This window comes from Bubalus bubalis, chromosome 6 (genome assembly GCF_019923935.1).
Source record: "Bubalus bubalis isolate 160015118507 breed Murrah chromosome 6, NDDB_SH_1, whole genome shotgun sequence".
In the NCBI taxonomy this organism is placed as follows: domain Eukaryota; kingdom Metazoa; phylum Chordata; class Mammalia; order Artiodactyla; family Bovidae; genus Bubalus; species Bubalus bubalis.
In genome coordinates, this window is record NC_059162.1 from 83,764,752 (window position 1) to 83,790,531 (window position 25,780).

The 25,780-nt window shown below is 42.5% G+C and overlaps 2 pseudogenes; both read left to right on the forward strand.

Annotated features, from left to right (window-relative positions):
* The first annotated feature begins 9,696 nt into the window (after positions 1-9,696).
* LOC102395950 lies at positions 9,697-10,467 on the forward strand (annotated as a pseudogene).
* A 1,183-nt stretch (positions 10,468-11,650) lies between these two features.
* LOC102395632 lies at positions 11,651-12,096 on the forward strand (annotated as a pseudogene).
* Positions 12,097-25,780: the final 13,684 nt, after the last annotated feature.

Below are 25,780 nucleotides of genomic sequence, written 5' to 3' on the forward strand. Positions count from 1 at the left end.
AGAAAGTAGAGGAAAATGCCCCAGTAGACAAATTTCTGATCATCAGGGGTGTAAGAATATCATTCTCAAAGTCTTTAGCAATAGAAGTTTCTTTCCTTACACTTCTGTCTCTGACATGAAACTCTTACTCTTTTAAAAAAATGTTTACCTTTTAAATATGAAAGAACTCCATACCCATTAAAGAAAAATTGAAGAGTAGAGAAAAGCAGAAAACAACAAAAGAGTTTTCAGAGTTTCACTATGTAAACAATGTCTGTAACGTTTTGGGTATGAATTACTCTCTTATTGATGGACTTAAATAAAAACCAGTCAACAGCACATGCTGTCAGCTAAAATCAGAGCCAGATTCCACAGAAAATATATAGGTGGATTTCATAGTTGGTTCCTGTGCACACAGGTAGGAAGTATCTGCCTACAGGCAATTCTAGCAGATCTGGGGAGGGGGAGATGCGTTAACAGAAAGGGTGAATTAGCACAGCTGGGTGCCTTTGCTTGATCTTATGGAGCTTTCTCTGTTGCCAATCACTGTTCTGTTCTCTTCAAATCCCCTGGAGCCATGACAAGCCTCAGGCTTCCGGTTCCCATTCATGCAATTACTGATCAACCCTCTCAGGATGTAGTGATGGACAGGAACTTCTTCCTAAAAAATCGGAGGGCCTCTCCAGCAGTCTCATGACCTTCACCACTGGTTTCCTTGACTGAACTGGACTTGAGCTGTCATATTTGAACTTTAGTTGACAGTATGACACTCTTCCTTGGGCCCTTAGTGGCAACCCTAGCATCATCACTTGTTACTCACTGTAATGAGACAAACAACTTCTCAGAATGGCAAGATCATGGCAGAAACATGATGGCTTGCTGAAGTTAATAAGCAGATATATGCAGCTTTCAGGCTGATTAGAGTGGACCATCAGGATGTCCTCATCTGTGTGGAATGACCAGGCCGGAGAAAAAGCATACACTGACTTCTCAACACTGGAATGGATCTTTACATGTGTATATATATTTGTTTTACTTAAGGTAGAAATTATTTCTAGGTCCAGAGGAATGAATCACTGCTGTAACTAAACAAGGGTTACTTGGACTCTAGGAGGCCCTGAGCTAATTGCTGAAGGCGTAAAGACACATGTGACAGTCAGTTAGGGAGAGACCCATGCACCTGTGCAGACGGATAGGATTTTAATGTTCATAGAACGCTCCCTCTGTGCTGGGGGATGTGCTAGGTGTTTTGTAAAATTAACACGTTTAATCTCAACAAAGTGTCAGTTAGAGAATATTCCTTTTCATTTTATAGAAGAAGAAACTGAGGCTCCAAAAGTTATTTACTTCCCTAACTCACACAGCTGGAATTTTTAACAAAAACTCAAAGCTCACATCAGTCAGTTTGCTGGAGCAGCATTTCAGTGTGGATGGGCAGGGTTTGGGAGTTTGACCTCCTTGCCATCTGCCTTGCCTTGCTTACTGCGTCAGCCAGGGTCCAGCAGCCATACCATCCCAGTCTTCCTCCTCCTTCCCTGATGATGCAAAGGCAGAAATGGTGGCATGAATGGGATGTGTAGATTCAGAGGGTCTTGTGTTCCTACTAGTGATGTGACTTCAAGTTCACGTCTTGATATTTCTGAGCTCTGGTTCCTCATGCATACAATGGCACAATGTCTACCTTAAAGTGAAGTGAAGTCACTCAGTTGTATCAGACTCTTTGAGACCTCATGGACCGTAGCCTACCAGGCTCTGTGGTCCATGGGATTTTCCAGGCAAGAATACTGGAGTGGGCTGCCATTTCCTTCTCCAGGGGATCTTTACAACCCAGGAATCGAACCCGGGGCTCCTGCATTGCAGACAGATGCTTTATGATGCTTTACCGTCTGAGCCACTAGGGAAGCCCTTCAGTATTAACTATGTCTACCTTATAGGGTTAAGATTACTCATCTTGAGTTATAAGTGGCTCATACTGCACATGGAGCATTTCAACACTCAATAAACGTTAGCTCTTGTGCCTTCACTGCTTCACCAGCATAGACCTATATGGTCAGCACTGTGCCATGTCCTAAAACACTCTCTATTTTTTCTGTGTTAATTTTTGTCCCCTGAAAACCATTCCCTTCCCTATCTGTCCATAAATTCTTTGAGGGGAAAAAAAAAACATGTTACATATTAACATCTTTCATAGTGTGTGACCCATAGCAAACATGAAAAATCAAATACTTAAACCCAAATATTTGATTGATTGATTGATTGTTGACACCACATTCTGACTGCTAGGTGATGGGCTAACAGGAGAGAACTGGAGCCAGCCAGTTTATCCAATGACTGGCTGTGAAAGCCCTGTTAAATTTTTAGGAAATTTGTGATCCAGTCATTAAATGATGGGTGGCTTAAAATTTGCTGTAGTAGGAGCATTTATACCACAGAAACTGCCAAACCCTACAAAGAAGGGATTCACTTCACCCCGACACCCAAACACACATACAGAGCCAGCATGTACCAGGTCTCCTGATAGTGTAATTTCTCATGCTTCATCATTTTAAAGAAACTCCCAGATGATGCCTAGCTTGATTTTATGAAAGCAGAAACTTGTAGAGTGTTTGAAGACTCCTTATACTAATAAGATTTCCAATTTTAAAATTGGAAATTTAAAGATCTCACTTACTTCAATCTGCCTCCAGTGTAGAGGAATCTTCTTTAAACAATTTTAATGGCTGCCACGGGAATGGCAGTCTCTCTCATGGATAGCTACAAAAATTCTGCTTCATGATGGTCTGGTCCGATCTTTCCTGTAACTTGCACTCATTGTTCTTGGATTTGCCGGTATTTTGTAGAAATAGTTGGGGAAACAGTGGAAACAGTGTCAGACTTTATTTTTTTGGGCTCCAAAATCACTGCAGATGGTGACTGCAGCCATGAAATTAAAAGATGCTTACTCCTTGGAAGGAAAGTTATGACCAACCTAGATAGCATATTCAAAAGCAAAGACATTACTTTGCCAACGAAGGTCCGTCTAGTCAAGGCTATGGTTTTTCCTGTGGTCATGTGTGGATGTGAGAGTTGGACTGTGAAGAAGGCTAGCACCAAAGAATTGATGCTTTTGAATTGTGGTGTTGGAGAAGACTCTTGAGAGTCCCTTGGACTGCAAGGAGATCCAAACAGTCCATTCTGAAGGAGATCAGCCCTGGGATTTCTTTGGAGGGAATGATGCTGAAGCTGAAACTCCAGTACTTTGTCCACCTCATGTGAAGAGTTGACTCATTGGAAAAGACTCTGATGCTGGGAGGGATTGGGGGCAGGAGGAGAAGGGGACGACAGAGAATGAGATGGCTGGATGGCATCATTGACTCGATGGACGTGGGTCTGGGTGAACACCGGGAGTTGGTGATGGACAGGGAGGCCTGGCGTGCTGCGATTCATGGGGTCGCAAAGAGTCGGACACGACTGAGCAACTGAACTGAACTGAACTGTAGCAAAGTATAATGTCTTTGCTCTCCAAGCAATAGAGTTGAGCACAGCTATCACGCATAGCTGTCATGACTTCTTTTGTCAGCCTGTGTGGCCTTCGTTTTCTCATCATTAAGACCCCTTTCGTGGTAAAGAACCCGACTGCCAGGGCAGGAGACAAAAGAGACATGGGTTCTGTTCCTGGGTCAAGAAGATCCCCTGGAGTAGGAAATGTCAACCCACTCCAGTATTGCCTGGAAAATTCCATAGACAGAGTAGACTGGTGGGCTACATATAGTCCACGGGGCCACAAGGAGTTGGACATGACTGAGCAACTCAACAGCAGCAGCACCGTGGTAGTTATCCAAGAACGGAACAAAATATTCTAGATTTGGCCAGTTAAGTACAAAAAAGCGAGACTACTGCTTTATATGATATTTTTCCACAAGTATATTTCATATTTAGTTAAAAAAAAAAGAATTCTTTTTCATGGGCATTATTTTCAAGTCAGGCTACATGTCCCACTTTGTGTGACCTCATGGACTATATGTAGCCTGCCAGGCTCCTCTGTCCATGGAATTGTCCAGGCAAGAAGCCTGCAGTGGGTTGCCATTCCTTCTCCAGGGGATCTTCCCAACCCAGGGATCAAACCCGTATCTCCTGGATTGCAGGCAGATTCTTTATCGTCTGAGGCACTAGGGATCTACATAATTCATTTCATGAACTTAGCACTTTACATTAATGATACTTATATGTAATATTCTCATTACTGATGCATTTTTATTGAGTACTGATTTTGGTAGCCATCATATTCATTCAAATAATTTTTAAGTTTTGTGACCTCCCCTATAGACCTTCCCATAGATAAATTTTCAAGATTAACGCAAATATTCAGCCCATTGTGATTTATCCCATGACTATTATCCAACACAACTTTCTGAAATTTGTCTTCAAGGATATCACGAGAAGTTTTGTCCAATAGTTTGTTGAAATCAGGCATGTTTATATAATTCCCTAGATTTGTCAGTATAACAGTTTCATCCAAAACAGTAACGACATTGATATGGTATGCCTTGTTTTTAGTGAACTCAGCCAGTTTCTTGTATTCATCTATTTGTTTTCTAGTTTGCTTGTAAGTGCTATATTTAATAATTGATTCTAGAATTTCATACTGAGAAAAACTTACCAGTCGGTAGTTTCTGATAGCCACCTTTTCCTGTTTGTTGTGATTCAGAATGTTGTGATTCTTAATACTTGATCTGTCCTTTAGTGCACTTCTATCCAATAGAAACACGAGGAAACCATAAAAATGAACTGTTGACATAATTTTAAAATTTCTAATAGCCACATTAAATAGCTAAAAAGAAACAGGCAAATTTTTTTTTAAAAATTCTTTATTTACTTTTTATTTTGGCCGTGTCGAGTGTTTGTCGCTGTGTGCAGGCTTTCTTTAGTTAAGTGCACAGATTTTTCATTGTGGTGGCTTCTCTTGTTTCAGAGCATGGGCTCTAGAGTGCACAGGCTTCAGCAGTTGTGGCCCACGGGCTTAGTTGCATGTGGGATCTTCCCGGACCAAGATTCGAACCTGTGTCTCCTGCACTGGCATGCAGATTCTTTGCCAATGGACCACCAGGGAAGTCTGATAAACAAGTAAAATTAATTTTAACTCTGAATGGTTATCATTTCAATATATAACCTATATAAAATTATTGGGATAGTTTACCTTTTTCATACTCAGTCTTCCAAATCAAAGTGTGTTTTATACTTATAATAAATCTTAACACATATATGCCAGCCACATTTCAAGGGCTCAAAAGGCTCATGTAGCCAGCAGTATCATATTAAGTCATACAGGGATAGAGTTCTACTATTGCAAGTGACTGGACATTATTGTTGCTATTATTGTTCTTATGGTGTACTCTATTATCTTGTATTTCATTCCTGTTTTCGTACTTATTCTTTCCTTTTCAACATGAAGGGCTCACACAGAGTCAGGAAGGCAAGAGCTAAAGAGAGGTGGAACAGCCCCACTTTCTCTTTGTCTGTTAATGTTAATGAGGGTACCTTTTACAGTGAAACACCGTAAAGAAAACTCGTTAAGGGCAACAACATCCCCTAGCCCACAACTCTCCCTAGGACCACAAAATGGGTATGTTACAAAGGCCTGGGAGCTAATTCTCTCCAGATGTTTGCAAAGCAAGCAAGACCAAAAGGTGGAAACTGAAATTTCTAAACACTTAATAAGGAGCTGATGGAACCAAGGCCCCAGGGTTGGCTCAGCAATAAGTGAAACACAGAGACCCTATTTGTTCAGAGGGACTTCAAAGTCCCCTATAAAATCCCAGGAAAGGTGAGAGGCAAAGACACTGCAGAGGACTCTGCAGCATTCCTGCAAACTCAAACTGAAGACTGACTTGAGATGCTTCCCCTGGTGCTTAAGAGGAAGACTTGGGGGCAGATCTGGCGAGCAGATGTTTCACTTTTGTCGATGTCCATTCTTACATATAGTACGTTTATGGAGGATATAGGCCTTTCTCTAATGAGGCCAAAGAGGACAAAGCAATTAAACATTCAGTTAAAAAAAAAAAAAAGGCAAATGCCTTATCTGTACTACATACTACTCTAGACCCAAACCATAAAGTTGCTAATGAGATATAACAGATCCAAATAAAGTTGGCCTTACTTATCTTTGTTTTTTCTTCCTTCCCTCTCTTTAATAGTAGGACAAAGAACAAGAAGGTTTGTCTAAGATCATACTTATGAATGCTGATGGTGAAGCTGAAGCTCCAATATTTTGACCACCTGATGTGAAGAGCTGACTCACTGGAAAAGATCCTGATGCTGGGAAACATTGAGGGCATGAGGGCCAGGGGGCAACAGAGGATGAGATGGTTGGATGGCATGATCAACCCCAGTGGACATGAGTCTGAGCAAACTCCGGGAGATAGTGAAGGACAGGGAAGCCTGGTATGCTGCGGTCCATGGGGTCACAAGGGGTTGGACATGAGTGAGCAACTGAACAACAACAACAAATAATTACAGGGGAGGAAAGAAGATCAAATAATCAAGTGTGGTATCATTTGAAAGTCTGATAAGTTATTTCTTATGTCACCAGTTACCTGGAAGGAGAAAGTTTTCTAGGATCCAATCCTATAGCTGTTTTTTTTTTGTTTTATTTTGTTTGTTTTTTTTCATTGTTAACCACTGTGACCTGTCAGGTATGCACTTTCATATTTTTCTCTGGGATTCAAAGAAAGAATGAAATAATACCAGCTGAAAAGCAAGACAAGAAAAGTGATCAAATGTGCCCCAGGGACTTCCTTGGTGGTCCAGGGGCTAAGATTCCAAGCAGGGGGCCTGGGTTTCAACCCCTGGTTGGGGTACTAGACCCCACATGCCGCAACTAAAAGATCTCGCATGCTACAATGAAGATAGAAGATTCTCCATGCCAACTAAGACCTGGTGCAACCAAATAATTAAAATATTTTTTTAAAAATTGACCCCACTCAGTTCAGTCGCTCAGTAGTGTCTGACTCTTTGTGACCCCATGGACTGCAGCACACCAGGCTTCCCTGTCCATCACCAACTCATGCCCAACTCATGTCCATTGACATGGTGATGCCATCCAACCATCTCATCTCTGTCATCCCTATCTCCTCCTGCCTTCAATATTTCCCTGCATCAGTGACCCCACTACCTAGGCAAAATAACTGCCATGGAGGATGGAAGAGAAATAAAACTCATTAAAATTCATTAAAACTCAGAGTTTTTTCAGTTTTTAGTTTTAAGAGAGAAAAACAGGCAGTTCTGGTGTTGCCTCTGGTCTGAGGCAAAATCCCATATCTCCTTGGAGAATCCGAACAAAATGGTTCCCCCCCCCTTTTTTCCCCAGTTTTATTAAGATACAATTGACATACAGCACAGTATAAGTTTAAGGTGAACAGCATGATCATTTGACTTACACACATCATGAAATAATTACCATAGTATATTCAGTGAACCCTTTAAAAAAAAAAAATAGAATTATGTCCATTGCATTCACAGTATATTGGTAAATCAAATGTATAGTCTCTTTGAACTGAGGCCTAGGTTGGATTCCCAGCTCAGCCAGCCACTTACTAAATGTGTAACATCTTAACCCCTCTTGAGTTTCAGTTTCCTTATCTATAAACAGAGCACTGGGGGATGGGGGAATAGGGAGTGGAGAGAACTTCCTTCCTAGGATTATTCTGAGGATTAGCAAAGGCAGTGAATGCAAAGCACTGACTTTTCATAGCCCAGTCCTGGCACAGGGTAAGAGGTATCTAATGACACCCAAGGTGACAGCCACTGACTATTCACCATCCCATCTTCCATTCACCACTTCTCCTGTAGAAAGACATCTTTTGGTATTCACAGCCTTCAGTAGATTGCATTATTGGCAGGCAGATTCTTTTCCTTCCTTCACACAAAGGGCAGTTCATCAGGATTGTTCCCTGTGCTAACTTTCTTCATTAAGAAAAAGAAGAGTCTTAGCTGGGTCCCATACTTGGTGAATTCCTTCAGTCTGAGTGTTTGCTGGAAGTATGGCTCTCTGAAACGGCTTTCTGAGCTGGAGCCTTGGCTAAAGAGCTACGTGTCACCCTGTAGCCATGCTGCCCTCACTTCCCCTTCCTAGGACTTTTGTGCATATGACCAATCCTCACAATAACGCATTTCATAAAGTCATGATTTGACAAGAAAAAGATAAATGTAAACATTACACAGACAAACACTGGGAGGAGAAACATCTGGATGTCCACTGCTTGCTTCCTGTTGAGAGAGTTTGGGAACTTGGGGATTTTAACAGTTGGACAGGGCTAATTTTGGAAACAACTTCACATTTGTACAAAACGGAAAAGCACATATTTATTACACTTCACTCATCCAGTGAGGGAAGTTGGTGATCATCTTCCCAGGCCTCTCTGAGAACAAAAGGGATTGAATTGGAAACCCAGAGAGGTTTTCTCTTCCCTTTTCATCCTTTCACTTCCAGGGCACACCTTCTCCTTGCCTGACTCCGAGTTCCTTGCTTTCTAACTTTCTTTCTTACATTCAGTTTCTTCCAAGGTTCTAGAAGTCCTGAGTTGATTCTGGCTTTACCACTGACGGATCTCTTACTCTGTGTAAGCCTCAGTTTCCTCTTTTGAAAATAAAATTACTCACAGTAGTAATAGTAATAGCAATCATAGCAATAATAAGTACTAACCCTCCAATTTCATAAGATTGTGTAGGTCAAGTCTCTTCCTCCTCCTCCCAGTTCCCATATCTCCTCGGAGAATCCGAACAAAATGGGCTCCCCCCCTTTTTTTCCCCCAGTTTTATTACGATACAATTGACATACAGCACAGTATAAGTTAAGGCGAACATACAGCACAATATAAGTTTAAGGTGAATACTTGACTTGCCAATGATGCCAATGACCAATGATGCTATTTAGGATGGAAGGGAGACCTCAGTTTCCCACAGGCCAAAAAGACATTTTGAAGGTAACTGGACCTAAAGCTCCTTGAAGGTCACACTAGCAGAAAATGGTGGTAGAGTGACTGCAAAAGCTGAGAGTGGAGAAAGGCAGGACATCAGCTGTGTTGTGTGTCACACAAATATCAGGGGCTGCACAGTATGTAGTTATCTGGGTGCCTCCTATTAATCCACACAACCAGTCGAAGACCAGGGTGTGGAAGTCTCCAGAGACAAGCAGGAGGGGCCTGGGAGATGTAAAACAGCAGCCGCAGCACTAAGGAAGGATGTTTCTCTCTTCCTCTTCCCTTCTCTTTACCCCAAATCTGGAGAACTAGTAGAAGCAAGGAGAACACACCCAGACATCACACTTCTCACTCCCCATTGAAGATTCCTGCCAGTGACTCAGAACTGTATTGAGGTTTGCAAATCCAGAGATGTCGGGAAGAGCAGAAATTTTAAATTGGGAGTGAGATAGAAACTTTGCCTTAGGCTAAATGAAACAATGTTATAACTGAAAGTGACTTTTTTTTTCTAGATCCATTGTTGCTCTCAAGAGCCCATTCCTTTTGATGGATGAAAAAAACTTCAGACTTGCTAATGAAAGATAGGGCTTCCCAGGTGGCCCTAGTGGTAAAGAACCTGTCTACCAATGCAGGAGACATAAGAGACACAGGTTCTAGGTCGGGAAGATCCCCTGAAGGAGGGCATGGCAACCCATTCCAGTTTTCTTGCCTGGAGAATCCCATGGACAGAGGGGCCTGGCAGACTACAGTCCATGGGGTTGCAAAGAGTTGGACAAGACTGAAGCAACTTAGCACACAAGCAATGAAAGCTAATGCAGTCTTTGCTCACTTATCCAGAGAGCAGTCCATACAGAATTGTCCTGGGTTCTTGGTATAACTTAAAGGGAAATGTTCACAATGTCCAGAGCTCTTGATGTCCTACAAATGAAGGGGGAGGATGTCCTCAAATTCCAAGCAGCAGGAACCCACTTAGGTGGCACCAACTGTGACTTCAAATGGAACAGTGCATCTACTAAAGGAAAAGGGATGACGTCTACATTCTAGATCTGAAGGGGGCCTGGGAGAAGCTTCTGCAGATGGCTTGTGCCATCTTGTTTAAAAACCAGCTGACCAGTGTCACATCCTTCAGGAACACAGGCCAGAGGGCTGTGCTGAAGTTTGCTGCTGCCACGGCAGCCACTCCTCCTGCTGCCCGCTTCACTCCCAGAACCTTCACTGACCAAACCCTGGCAGCTTCCAGGGGCTGCTTCTTCTGGTGGTCACCGATCCCAGGGCTGACAACCAGCCTCTCATGGAGGTGTTGTGTGTTAACCCACCAGCCACTGTGCTCTGTACACAGATTCTCCTCTGTGCCTTGTGGACACTGACATCCTTGCAGCAAGAAGGAAGCTCACTCAGTGGGTCTGAGGAGATGGATGCTGCCCGGTAAGTTCTGCATGCACGTGGTACCAACCTGGGTACACACCTATGGGAGGTCACACCTCATCTCTGCTTCTATACGAGGGCTGGAGAGACAGAAAAGAATGAGTAGTACATGCTGAGAAGGCCATAAGGAAGAACATCAGGGTGCACGGACCACTCCAGCTCCCAAGTTCATGACTACTCCACCTGAGGTCACAGATGGGTCTCTCTGTGCCTGCCCAGCAGGTCCTGTAGAAGATGGGAGTCCTCAGCCACCACTGTGGACTGGTCTACTGGTCTACAGGTCCCAATGCTCAGGTGACTGAATGGATAGGAACAACCACTTAGTGGTCCTAAGCTACTCTTCCCTAGGCTCTTACACAGAAACCAGAAATAAGATTAGCAGGAAACAGATTCTTAAAAAAAAAAAAAAAAAAGATAAAAGGAATGTAATGCAGTCTCTAGGTTTGAAACTCTTCCAGGTAAATATTCTGTGGATTCTGCTAGTCGAATTTTTGGGACCACTTTTTCCTTCTCAAGGTATTTCCCCTTTACCTCCCTATTTCTGCGATGACGTCTGGGTTTAGGCAGCAGTTTACACATCCTCTTCACAATGGGAAGGGACGTCTCTAATCTACGCACTGTGTCCTCATTTTACAGATAAGAAAGGGAAGGTGGAATAGCCTGTGGAGGGCACCTAGCTGGTGGGGTGAACAGCTGCCTCCGTGGTGAGCAGAGGTTGACATATACAAGTGTAAGCGAATCTGGTGGATGGTTTGGGCAATTGACATGTCACAGCAGAAAAACAAAGAGCACGCTGGCTGGGTTTGGATGGCAGGGTGCCAGATCTTGGCACACTTATCAGGATACTCTCAGATTCACATAACACACACCAGCCTAACACATTGGGGTCATTTCTATCTTTCTGGAAAATAGACATGGTCCAGTAAAGGACATAGGACTTCACATGCTTCAATATAAAATTGGTACTATTTGTTTTGCTAGCGTATTCCTCATTAAACTATTAGTATCTACTTCATGTGTTTTATGGAGAAGGCAATGGCACACCACTCCAGTACTCTTGCCTGGAAAATCCCATGGATGGAGGAGCCTGGAAGGCTGCAGTCCATGGGGTTGTTGAGGGTCGGACACGACTGAGCGACTTCCCTTTCACTTTTCACTTTCATACATTGGAGAAGGAAATGGCAACCCACTCCAGTGTTCTTGCCTGGAGAATCCCAGGGACGGGGGAGCCTGGTGGGCTGCCGTCTATGGGGTCGCACAGAGTCGGACACGACTGAAGTGACTCAGCAGCAGCATGTGTTTTACATATAAGGTAAAATTCTAGGTACTAAGGATAAAGAAAAACAACGCAGATGGTTCCTGTTCTTATTGAGCTTTTATTCTAAAAAGGAAGGGAGAGGTCCCGTATGAGGGGCTTCCCTGCTGCCGCCACGATGCGCCATGTCGCCTCCTTCCTGCTGGCTGTCCTCGCCGGCAATTCCTCTCCCACCACTAAGGAAGGACATCAAGAAGATCCTTGATCGCATGGGCACTGATGGCTCAACAAGATCATCAGTGAGCTGAACGGAAAAAACATTGAGGACATCATTTCCCAGGGCGTCAGCAAGCTGGCCAACGTGCCCACTGGCAGGGCTGTGGCTGTCTTCACTGCCCACGATCTGCAGCTCCTGCTGCAGGTTTGGCCCCAGGGCAGAAGGCAGAATCAGAGCAGTCAGTTGACAACTTACTTGACTAGAGTCCTGTGTGTGTGCTAAGTCGCTTCAGTTGTGTCTAACTCTGTGACCTTATGGACTGTAGCCCGCTAGGCTCCTCTGTCCATGGGGATTCTCTAGGCAAGAATACTGGAGTGGGTTGCCATGCCCTCTTCCGGGGGATCTTCCCAACCCAGGGATGGAACCCAAGTCTCTTATATCTCCTGCATTGGCAGGCAGATTCTTTATCACTAGTGCCACCTGGGAAGCCCAACTAGAGTCCTGTTCCCCTTCAAATAAAACCCTTTTTTCATGTTAAAAAAAAGGGGGGGGTGTGGAGAGAATGAAAACTAATTGCACAATGAATGCCTTATTGCATTTTTTGATAAGTGCTCTGATAAAGAAATTTAGCACCCTATGCTCTGATGCTGGGAGGGATTGGGGGCAGGAGGAGAAGGGGACGACAGAGGATGAGATGGCTGGATGGCATCACTGCCTCGATGGACATAGTCTGAGTGAACTCCGGAAGTTGGTGATGGACAGGGAGGCCTGGCGTGCTGCGATTCATGGGGTCTCGAAGAGTCGGACACGACTGAGCAACTGAACTGAACTGAACTGAACTGAGACCATAAAATATTTGGTCTATTTGGTGAGTCAGAGAATCTTTTCTTGAAGGAATGGCCTTTGAGCTAAGCTAGAAAAGATGAATGGAAGCTAGCCAGGGGGAAGGGTAATGCTATAAGAATGTTCCAGATTACCTGAGCTAGTCCTATTGAGAAAGGGCAGGGCTCGAGCACAGACTTCAAAAAAGAGCTGGGGTGACTGCACAGTGGTAAGGTCAGTTGTATGAGATTATAGGTTGAGTAGGTATTGGATTCCATCCATGGTCCACCAGGCAGTGCTTGCAAGAAGAATCAGACTGGGCGTTTCCTGGGAAGACACAGGAAAAGGAAAAACTAGCCCAAATAGAACTGTATTATTTCCACATTTCAATGTGATGTGACAGACAATTCACCTATTAAAACTGAGGTGAGCAAACTTTTTCTGTTAAGGGCCAACTAGTAAATAGGCTTGGGAGAAGGCAATGGCAACCCACTTCAGTACTCTTGCCTGGAAAATCCCATGGATGGAGGAGCCTGGTAGGCTGCAGTCCATGGGGTTGCTAGGAGTCAGACACGACCGAGCGACTTCACTTTCACTTTTCACTTTCATGCATTGGAGAAGGCAATGGCAACCCACTCCAGTGTTCTTGCCTGGAGAATCCCAGGGACTGGGGAGCCTAGTGGGCTGCCGTCTATGGGGTCGCACAGAGTCAGACACGACTGAAGTGACTTAGCAGCAGTAGCAGTAAATAGGCTAAGAGGCCCAGCTGTCTCTGGGGCAAACTTTCAGCTCTGCAGGTATAGCACAAAAGTAGTCAGAGATAGTATGTGAACACAGAAGCACAGCTGTGTCCCAATAAAGCTTTATTTATTGCCCATGGGCTGCAGTTTGTTGATCCTCAGCATAAAATAACATATTTAAGGTTCACTTAGCAAGAGGTATATAGCGGTGAGTGGTTTTAGGGTTAGTTCAGCAACAGTTTGGAGAAGGCAAAGCTACCCACTCCAGTATTCTGGCCTGGAGAATTCCATGGACCGTATAGTCCATGGGGTCACAAAGAGTCGGACACCACTGAGCGACTTTCACTTCACAGCAACAGTACGAGGTGACCAACTGGAGAATCACATGCTCCTCCATGGTCTTCTGAGCATAAAAAACCAGATCCTCCCTGAGTTTTTGCCTTTACTTTTAAAGGCAAGTTCATTAAATTAATAGTCGAGGGGACATAGATCCTTGAAGAAATTCACTGAGAAGTTTCTTAAGGGGGACAACTCAGGTTTGTTTTTTTTTTTTTTTTTTAGTTTATTTTTAATTGGAGTATAGGAGATCCAACCAGTCAATCCCAAAGGAAATTAACCCTGAATACTCATTGAAAGGACTGATGCTGAAGCTGAAGCTCCAATACTTTGGCCACCTGATATTAACAGCCGACTCATTGGAAAAGATCCTGATGCTGGAAAAGACTGAAGGTAAAAGGAGAAGAGGGCATCGGAGGATGAGATGATTGCATAGCATCATCAGCTCAATGGACATCAACTCGGGCCAACTCTGAGAGATAATGAGGGACAGGGAAGCCTGGTGTACTTCAGTCAATGGGGTTGCAAAGAGTAGGACGTGACTTAGCGACTGAACAACATAATTGCTTTACAATGCTGTGTTGGTGTCTCTTGTACAACAATGTGAATCAGTCACAAGTATACATATATCTCCTCCCTCTCAAGCATCTCTCCCCTGCCCCTCCCCACCCCTCTAGGTCATCATGTCACCTAGCGGAGCTCCCTGTGTTAAACAGCAATTTCCCACTAGCTATCTGGTTTACACATGATAATTATATGTTTCAAAACTACCCTCTCAATTCATCCCATTCGCTCCCATCAGGGGTTTTAAGAGCTAAATGAGAAGGAGTGGTTCATAGTGGTTAGGCTAACCAAGGATAGAAACTAGTACTCTGGATAGAGTAGAGTAAACTGGCTAGTCTATCCAGGATTTGTCAGTATGAATGTTCTTTGGTTAGCAAAGGGTCTTCCTTTCAGTCCTATGGGTACCTGATTCCTGGAGTCCTTCAAAGTTGACTGTCCTTCATCAGGTTCCATCAGATTCTACTGTTTAGAACCAGCTGTGATAAAAATACAAGCCAGTTTTGATTTCTCCTAGCAAGTGTTGCTTCTAGTGGAAGTTTTACCTTTTACAGGCCGTTCCCAGATAGCTGCTAAAATTCTAAGCATCACTTGTTTAAAGGTCAGCATCTCTTCAAGAGGAAGGGCACGGTCAGAGGGGCTCTTGCTCACAGCACTGCCTCTCATATCAGGAAAGAAATCATTCCCAGAAGCCTCCTGTCCACTCCTGCCATCTTACCCTTATGTCTCCTTGATTAAAACTAGGTCCCACATGCACCTCTAGACCTGTCACTGGCAAAGAGGACAGGTCACCACAACCCTTCCTGGGCTGCCTGTCTGATACCTGAACCAGGTATCTGGCTGGGCATCTGTTAGCAGGGAGGAAGGGCTTTGATGGCTATTAGGAAGGCCACCAACCGTGTCTCTGGACAACCACGACCGACCTTCCTCCTTGTTAACTGAAAATGCAGAGACAATGGGAGACTGTTGGTCCTGAAGAAGCTATCTGATAGAGAATCTCACACAGTTCTGCAAGAAATCAGGAGGCTCTTTAGAGTGCAGTCCCTGATCATAGTCTGAGTGCGCTGAATGAGCGTCAATAGTGTTGGCTGCTAATGAGAATTATCATATCTTATCTATTTGGAGGTTTGGATTTTGTCTTTCATTAGAATACTTAAAGGGAGCGTCCCTCCATCCAATTCCTCTTCCCAGGGCCGCACAGAACCAATCTCAGGAAAAACCTCGAGGATAGCAAACTCCAGTTTATCTATAAAGCAAACATAGTTTAAATAATCAGCCATAGGTTATCGGACTTATTCTATTTATACTCTACTTTTATGAGAAACTGGCAAAGTATATATTCATATGCCAATGATAGGGATTTGGTAAGAAAAGCCATTTCCAGGGTATGTTATAATTAAAGTCATACTAATTCAGCCCAATCCTTAAACACCTACTCTGCCTCACTCTGCACTGTGAGATAATGACATAATTATAACCCTGAGGCATTGCAGGACCTGAGAGAAAGAATGGGCTCTTCAAGTTTTTATGTTAATTGTATGTTACTGTTGTCTAATTATTTGTCAGGGGAAGGCAATGAAGAGTGATGAGAAAAACACGGGTTTCTGAAGCTCCAGGCTTCGGATCCCAGAACTATCACTTACTAACTGCCTGCCTCAGTTTCCCCATCTCTGCAGGTGGGTGATTTGTTTTTTTTTTTTGTATCCTCAAGGTCAGTTTTAATCAGAGATTAATTAAAGATTAATCATAGGCTTTTTTGTTTCTTTTAACTAATTTTTAAATTAAAGTTACAAATAGAAACTTGAGCTCTTCCTTAACATTTTAAGTTTGGCTTCAAATCTTATTAATTCATTTATAAGGCTAGTGAATTTCAACAATTACTTTTGAGAAAGTCTATGACTAATGTTTGTTTTCATTTACACACCTGGTTAATTAAACATCTTTACATATTTCAAAGTGCATTTAATGTATTTGATTCCTTTCTTGATGATTTCAATGGTCTGACAACAGAGTTTCCTTAATTAAAAAAAAAATGAAGTCTAATAAATTAAACTTAGAAATATGGGAAACTGTAGCTCTCTTAGATATTCTAATACAGTACATAAACTTAGTGAGACTTCAAATGAAAATCACAAGTTTAATCAGGTATTTGATTACATAATTTAAGTTGGAGTTACAAGACTGTCACTCCGTTTGGCCAAATTCATTGTAAACATTAGAAATATGTAACACTTGCATAGATTCCCTCAGCCTGAAAGATTAATATTTAACAAGTCTCTATCTGTTCAGACAAATATCGCTGAAAGTCACTGAGGTTACTTTCAACCAAGAGAACTGTCTTCAGCTACCTGAAGTCCTCTCACATCTCACTTAGAAAACCAGTGTATCTCCCCTTGTACTATGGGGGTACCCTTCTGAGTTTGTCGGTCACTGAAGATTCCAGACTCAGCCAGGATGCTGACTGGACTCCTGTTGATTCTGCTTGGATGTGCTGAACTTTATTCATAGTTGCAGATCAATTTCAAAATGAGGCTATTTATGTTGCTCTTGTCCTCAGAGTTAATTTATACCTATTTCTATGGGTGTGCTCTAGGAAGCCTGTGACTAGGAAGCCTGAGTCAGTCTCTCGGTTGGGTTTTGCATTTCCTCCACAAAACCTTAAATCTGTAAGTGCCTCTCCACTTCTTCCAGGATTCTAGAGTTACATATCCTTGGTTATTGATACTGCATATATGCATTGGGTATTAGATATTGAAATGACAACTGATTGGGTTTCAAATATCTCTACGACTTCGCTTATGGTCACAATAATCTATGCTTTTGGAATTATACTACCCACCTTGCAGGGTTGTTGTAGATTAGCATTAATGGATGTTAAGCACCTGCCCTGGTGATGGTACATGGTAGGCACTCGGTCAGCCTTGGCCACTACTCCTGTTTTCACAACTCATTGATCCTAATGCATTTTCTAGTTACTAACACTGCTCATTTCCTCGTTGGCCAGCTTAAGTCTTATCATTAATTATGACATCATTGCAGCCCTACATAAATCCTCAGTTGTCGGAACTTCCTTGATGAACCAGTGGTTAAGAATCTGCCTTCCAATACAGGAGATATGGGTTCAATCCCTGGTCAGGAAGTGAAGATCCCACATGCCACGACACAGCTAAGCCTACGTGCTGCAACTACTGATCCCATGCGCTCTGCGTGCCACAGTGAAGACCCCACATGCTGCAGCTAAGACCCGATGCAACCAAAAATAAATCTTAAAAAGAGAATAAGAAAAAAAAGTTTAAAAAAATTCTCAGTTGTCTTTCCCCTTTCTTTCCTCATCAGACTTCTATGGCAAACCACCAACCTTTCTTCTTGAATTGCCACACTTACTCTGAGTCTGTGAGCTTGCTTCCAATGTCGCTAAGGAAACACAAGCACTCAAATGGTAACATCCACATACTCCCATCCCCATATCCAACCACCTCCCTGCATCTATGCATAATTCTCTCAGATGACCTCCTAGCAAAAACCATCCCCTCTCTTTGTGTACTAGATCTCACCTCCTGTCTGTATGAGAACACTGCTTTTGCAATCTCCTCCCTCTCTTGAGCATTATCAATCTTTTCCTCTCTAATAGATCTTGTCCATTTGCTTACACAATTGCTATTAGTCCTCCCATCTCCTTTCCAATCTTCTCTTGACTTCTTTTCTTGCCCAGTAAAGCTCCATTTTTTTAAATTTCCTTTTCAAAACTCCTTCAATGAGTTGTCTCCATTTCTTCTCTCCCATTATCTCTTGAGCATAGTCCAGTCAGGCTGTTGCCATGTCACTCCAGGGAAATAGTTTTTATCAAGATTACAAATGACCTCCGTTTTCTAAACCCAATGCTCAGTTCTCAGACCTCATCTCATTTGATTTATCTGCAGAATTTAACACTCTGAAAGTCTTTCTTCAACAACCTTTCTTGTTGTTTGTCTTATCTGTTAGCAGCTCCTTCTCAGCCTGCTTTGCTGTTTTTCCTCTGATCTTTCAGCATTAAGAAGGTCAATCCTCTTTGAGCTTCTCAGTCCTCTAGACCTCTGTGCCTTTCTCTCCACTCTTTGCTCCTTGGTGCTATCATTGAATCTCATGATTTTAAATGCTATCTATATACCAGAAGAGGCCAAATTTTTGTTTCTATCACTGACCCATCTACTCAGCATCTCCACTTGGGAGTCTAATGAGCATCCCAAACTTATTATTGTCCAAAATTGAGGTCCTGTGCTTTTCCCAACAAACCTCATTGTCTTCTTCATTTCAGGAAATAGCAGCCCTAGCTCTCCATTTATTTATGGCTTCAGTAATTTGTGGCACATGGTCTCAGGTGCTCCACGGCATGTGGGATCTTCCCAGGCCAGGGACTGAGCCTGTGTCTTCTGAACTGGTAGGTGGATTCCCATCTTCTGTACCACCAGGGAAGTCTGAACAGTACTGTAATATCAATGATTATCAGTCATCATTTAACTGAGACCTTTCCTGGCCACATATGAAAAGTTACAAGTCATCCCAACCACTTCCCAATTTCCCCAGCCCCCTTACTTAATGTCTTCAGCACCCATCACTACCTTTGTAGATGATGTATATTATGTGTTTATCTTATTTGTTTTATATCATCCTCCATCAGCATGTAAGCTCCAAGGAAAAAGAGAGTCTTGTTTTATTCTATGTGTTCCCAGTGTCTAGAATAGAGACTGCATATACAGATTAAAAGCTGCTATACATGACAAGTAGTATACAATTAGTGATCCATGTAAAATAGACTTTGATTTTTCAGTTGCTCAGGTTTGGAATTTGACTGAAACCAGGGTTGGTATTGTTTATTTATTCAACAAATTTGCATATACACTTAACTTATGCCAGACTCTGGGCATCAAGGAGAACACCCTCATACATACTGGATCCACAAAGGGAGCTTCTTATTGTACTCTATTTCTGCCGATGGAGGAGAAGGAGCAGCTTGACTTTCTTGTTAACAAAGTCGTAAGCTTCCTTTTTTTCAGTGAAGCTCTGGCTGATGTTAAGGTTTCCTGTTCAGAAATACAAGGAAGTCTCATAAGTGACAAGCACACTTCCTAATTTCTCCTTCCTGGCCCATTTGCATTTCATCACATGTGCAGGCCCTCCGGTAAGCAACCCTTATGCCAATAATGAAGCACCCAGCATCTTAATTTGAAAAGTGCTCATCAGCTTGAGGTTAGCCTCTGTGCATCACAGTATACTTTAATGAATCAAATAATGCATTTCTCATTTGCAATTAAATAATACCTTAAAAGGCTCTGCCTTCCTCAAATGACCCATGTGGAATTCATTTTCACATAGGGTTAATTACACTCAGCACTGAGGGTAGATACTGTGGTGAGGGCTGTGGCTATTCACCAGGTCCTTGAAAGCAAATCATAGAGGACCTTAGTAGAGAATCTAAAAAAAAAAAAAAAAGCCTTCGTAGAAAATGAAGTTAAGATGTAAATATCAAATCCAAGGCTAGCTTGCTTCCCCACTTAGGGATATTACTGCTGAGTCTATTATTTCCACCAAGTTGTTTTTTTTAAAAGACCACATCCAGTTGTGTAAAAAATTTGAGGTAGTAATAAGTATATTTGCATATGATATACATAGAATTTGCATAGAATTATACACTATCTTCAGGAAAACTCCAAGTTAAAATAAAATTAGCACTATTTCTCCTTATTGTGCTTTCCTTAGTTTCTGTGCCTCGGTCTTCCTGGCTCCCTAGGGAAAAAAGGCAGTGTTTCCTGAATGGCACCCTATCCTTCACCTGCCATCATCTGCCATCTCTTTTCTTGTTTCCTACATTACCTTCGACCCCAGGCCCACAGAACTACTCATGATTTTCTAACACACCACGGGAAATTAATTACTATCTGTTGACTGTTCGTTAGCCACTTTTTACTGCCTTCCTTCTGAACAGAAACCATGATTTTCTTCCTTCTGGCATTTGTGTACCACCTACTGCAGGGGCCCTCAGAAAGCTCCAGGGTGTAAGTTTTGATTAGTTTACTGTCAACTGGTAGATCCATCCCCTTGGTCAGTGACTGATCTATGCATGGGTATGTGATGCAATCCTGGCAAATGAGAAGTGCAGGGAAGCCTGCTAGGGGATTTCTTGGAAAGTTTCCTGAGTCTTAAAAAAGAACACCAAAAGGACAGAACCTCACCTCTTTTCTGCTTCTAGACAGGGCAACAGAGGAGGTGAGGCTTAGCTTCAGCTTCAGCTTCAGCATCATATAACCATGAGCGTGAGTAACCCACATGAGATGGCAAAGCAGAAAGGTAGAAGGAACCTGCACTCTTACGAGGTCACTGTGCCTCCAGTTAGGCGATCATAATATAATCATAATCATAATATAATCATAATCATAATGCAATCATAATTGTCACTTAAGTCTCAGGCACTGTTATGAGCAATTTACACACATTCACTGTTAATCCTCTAACTGCCTTATGCAGTGGATGTTTTTATTATTTCCATTTTACAATTGAGGAAACAGAACCATGGAGGGGTTAATGTGCCAAGGTCACTTTCCTTATCTATTTGTTTGCTTTTTCAGCTTTTTATTATAGAAAATTTAAAGAGTAAAGTAGAGAACAACGTAATGAATCCCCAGGTACCCATCCATCATCTAGTTTAAACAATTAGCAACTCACGACCAGTCTTGACTCATCTGTGGCCCTGTCCACATTTCCTCTGCCCCACATTATTCTGAAGCAAATCCCAGATCTCATATCATTTCATTCTGGGTTACATCATGCGTGACAAAAACTAAGAGCTACTTTTATGGGGTCTTCTGTTACAACTAAAACTAGCCTCTAAATATTAATAACTTTCTCATCATAAAAATTTGAAAATGTAGATAAGCTGAAAACAAAATATAGAAAATCACCCACAATATGATCACCTAAAAACAACTAATAATAATTAATGTACTTCCTGTCAATATTTTGTATAAGTTTGAGTGTGAGACTGTGTTTTGTCCAGTTATTATGACCTGAGCATTTTCCATCCTCATTCCAGCCCCAGGATCTTTGGGTGCTGGGCTCTCTCTATCCTTTCTTCTTCTGGGAACTTGAAAAAACGCTCCCTTTGCTCTTTGTACAGCACTTCCACTACTTTAATCACGTGCAGCAGTTTTCTATTTACCTGTGTTCCTGACTGGAGCAGGTGTCTGGTGCCTATATCATTACAAGAAATGATCTGATAGAAGTAATTATTGGAAAGATGATGTGGAACATGGGGTTGCCTGTATCACGCAATGTACACTCTACAAGGATGCAGTGGAGGAACTTTCCTCTCATCCCAGGGACAGGTAAAAACCGTGTTGCTCCTGAAAAACAGATGTGCTTTCTTCAGTGGATGCCATGAACAGTTGCAATATTAATCTGTGTTCATTTGTGCTTTGATGACTAAATAGCTCAGAGCTGAAATCTGGCTCTTACTTTGAAAAGTGTTTCCAGTTTTCAAGGCATGAACTCTCTCACTAGTTTTAATTTATTTAATCTTCCCTTTGCCATGAGTCATTTATACGTGAAATAATCACATGGTATCATGACAGGACAATTTTTAACATGTGAATTCATGACTTCCTTCTTCTCTGATGAAAGTATCATGCAAGATCTGTGCCTTCTTGCTTTACAGGCGGTAAAATTATGGCTGACTTCCCTTTCTGGATTTGTTTAGAAGTCTAAAGTCTTAAAGGAGGATGAGTTAAGTGTCCTGTATGGAGAGAAAATGGCTTCTGGGGGGAACTTGGAAAGAGGAGAATTTCCCCAAGAATGACAAAGAGATTCCCAGAGTTTTTGAATCTGTGCCCTTAGAGAGAGCAGAGGGAAGCAGAGCTACAAAAGTGGCACGCCAGGTGGGAAGGGTGGCCAGTCCACTTGCCCAGTAACAGCCGGCTTGGATTAGATTTTAAGCTTGACATCTGAAAAACAAAAGAAATGCTTTTTATATACCTGACTTTGCAGACTGGGATTCATATTTGCCAACTGGACTTAGTGAATTTGTGAAAGTCATCTCAAATCCATTATGGAATGAGACTTCCCAGGTGACTCAGTGGGTAAAGAATCCTCCTGCAATTCAGGAGACACAGGAGATGCGTTCAAATCCTTGGTCAGGAAGATCCCCTGGAGGAGGGCATGGCAACCCACTCCAAAATTCTTGACTGGAGAATCACATGGACAGAGGAGCCTGGCAGCTACGGTCCAAAGGGTCACAAAGAGTTGGACAAGACTGAAGTGACTGAGCACGCTCGCATGCACAAACAAACAAATAGAGAAGAAAACCATCATTATTGTGGAAAAAATGTGAGCTTTGGAGACAGACGTCATTATTCTACTTCAGGCTGTTAATTTTTTCCCTTGGTTTTCTCTAATCACGTCCTAACTGTTGTAGCAGCACCCAGTCTTGCTTCTTCAGTACGTCCTTCATCTAGCCGTCACAATTGTCTTTGGCAAATGCAGATCCATTTGGGTCACCCCTTAAAGCTCACCAGTAGATCTCATTTATCCCCAGGATAAAGTCTACAAGATCCTTCATCATTTGCTTCTTATCTACCTCCATAGCCTCATCTTCTATAAACATCCCCATTCCAACCCAAACTTGGCTCATGCAGTAGGTCCTACTTGCTATTCTGCAAATGCGCTATCTCCCTCATCTCTCTGGTTCTTGCACAAACTCTTTGTTCATAATGCCTTTTCATTGACAAACTCTTGCTCTTTATGAACTCTTCCCCAAGACTTCCCTGGCAGTCCAGCGGCTAAGATTCCACATTCCCAATTCGGAGTTTGATCCCTGGTCAGAGAACTAGAGCCTACCTACCTCAACAAAGATCAAAGATCCCATATGCCCTGTGTCATAAGATCTGACACAGTCAAATAAATAAATAATAACTATTGAGAAAAATAAATAAATAAATAAATAAATAAACTATTGAGAAAAGAAGAACTCTTCCCAGACATCACTGTCAGCCTTCTCCGGTCTCTGGCCTCCCCGTGGGGGTCAGATGCAGTGTCCCTGCCAATTTCCAGAGCATTCTAAGGTTCCACCTCTGTCACTCATCACAGTGTTTTTGAACCGCATGTGTCACAGTAAGAAAGAACGTGGAAATTTGTCTACCATTGGGATTCTGTTATCGACAGATATTTTTGATGCTTGGTAAAATGCGAGCAGGAAGACACTGCAGAGACGGGCGTTGGGAGTCTAGAGAAAATGAGGGAGAAGTCTGGGGCTGTGATTCACACTTGGCAATAGAACCTGAAGGCAGAGTGGTTTGAAGCACAGGGTGAAGATCTGCTTATATTGCCTGAGGCAAAGACTGCTGAACTCTGCTCTGACATCCATTCTCCTTTTCCCTTTTTGTAATTAAAAAAAAAAAAAAAAACCCTCCAGAATTTCAGGTGATCATATGGCTATCCAGCCCTGATTTAGCTGTGGCCCTCTTTCTTATGAAAAGAATAGTATATAAAAGGGGGAAGGAGAGAGGAATGAAGTGTCAGAGGGAAAGATCAAAGCCTGGATCTAGACCTAGGGGCTCCAGTGGCATTAGAGGCCAAGGGCAGATCAGGATTAGCATGTTGAAGGCCTTAGAGTGCTTATCCATCACACCTGAAGTTTCCTTCTTTGTGAAATGAACTCTGTGAAAGTCACACTCTCAGCCTCTCACTACACTTTATTCACTATCCCCAGGACAGTTGGAAAAGCTTAATTGATTAGTAAGTAAAAACTGGCCTAGGCAGATGGACTCTTCCTTTACACCTTCTAAGAGTAAGCTGCCCCAAGGGTCATAATTCTATTCTACCTCTCCATGCGATGAATGGCATAGGAAACTTAGCCCCTGTGGGGAAAGAATCAACACTTGGGCCCTCTCAGTCCAACCCAGAGGACATCAATATGGTTAAGCAGAAAAACAGCACACTCTGGGCAACAGAAACAGCAACCAGAGGAGGGAGAGACAACCAGAAATCAGCTCAAGTTATATGTGAGACATTCCAATCCCATGTTGGAACTCCCGGAGAGATGCGAAAGGGGGAAAAAAGGTATGAATAAGCCATATGGCAGGTGAAGACTGGTAATAGAGCAGATTTAGGAAAAACCCTTAAAGTGACTTAACTCTGGTTCCAACAGCTATGGCAATGAAGGGGAGATTTGGGCTGCAATAATCAACTAATACTTGATGACCTCCTGATAGGTATATGATACTATTCCAGGTGTTCTGTAGAACTTAGGGGAGAAGCAGTCTAACACCTAATAAGTTTATGGTCTAATACGATTTACTGAAATGTCAACTTTTCTTCCTGCCACGGAAGGAAACAAACCCACATTTTCCTCAGAGGCTTCCACTCAAATTCTTTCCAGTTTTACCTTTCCTTGTTTTATTGATTCTGCAGCTTGGTGGAGAGGGTGTGAGATTAGGTTAGTTTGAAGGAACCAATGAATAATATCCAACTAAACCTCTCAAATCTTGTAGAAGGACTAAGATCTTTAGAATGCAGGGTTTTGAAGATGCTCAGATCAAATCAATTAAAAAAATATATATACTTCACCATTCCTGATTTTTATTTTTGTTGTTGCAGGAGAAAATTCTGAATTCAGCAAAATTCTGGTCCTAAATTAGTGTTTCCTAATGATATTCATACAAGTTCTTGTTATAACACAGCTAACAAGGGCCAGATTGGTTGTGGTTGAGTTACATTTGCCATTTTGTGGGCTGCATGTTTGTAAATCAGCCAGATCATTGCCTTAATTGGGGTCATTTGGGGGTTTTGGGGTGGCGTAACGAGGTCACTCCTTTTCACTCCTGTGGTTCTTCATTAGTCATTTTGTGTGCAACAAGCATGAAGAGGCCAGATCGTGTATTTGCTTTGGGAAAATCAGCAGACTTCCAAAGCATGTGCTGTTGTAGATGACTCAAGGTGTTGAAAATCATTGTTTTTAAACTTGTTGTAGTTCTCTTCTCTCAGAAGTCGAGGGGCAGAGTAGGCTGGCTTAGAGTAAAGACAGCAGCCTTTGGAGGCAGGCAGCTCTATGTTCTGCACATACTTCCTATAACATTAGGTGAGTTCCTTAAGACTTTTTTTTTAATATTTCTTTCTTTGGCTGCCCTTTGTCTCAGGTGCATTCATGGGATCTTCCCTATTTGTTGTGGCATGCATCTAGTTCCCTGATCAGGGCTCAAACCTGGGCCCTCTGATTGGGAACAGACAGTCTTAGTCACTGGACCAGGGAAGTCTCTCCTTAAGCTTTCTGAGTCTCAGCTTTTCCATCTGCAAAATGGGATAGGAATACTTTGACCGTGAGAAAAATTCTAGTCTTAGTGACATTGCGTATGTCAAGTCCTAATCCACATTAGGGGCTTCCCTGGTGGCTCAGGGGTAAAGAATCCACCTTCCAATGCAGGAGATCAAAGCAGAGTTCGATCCCTGGGTCAGGAAGATCCCC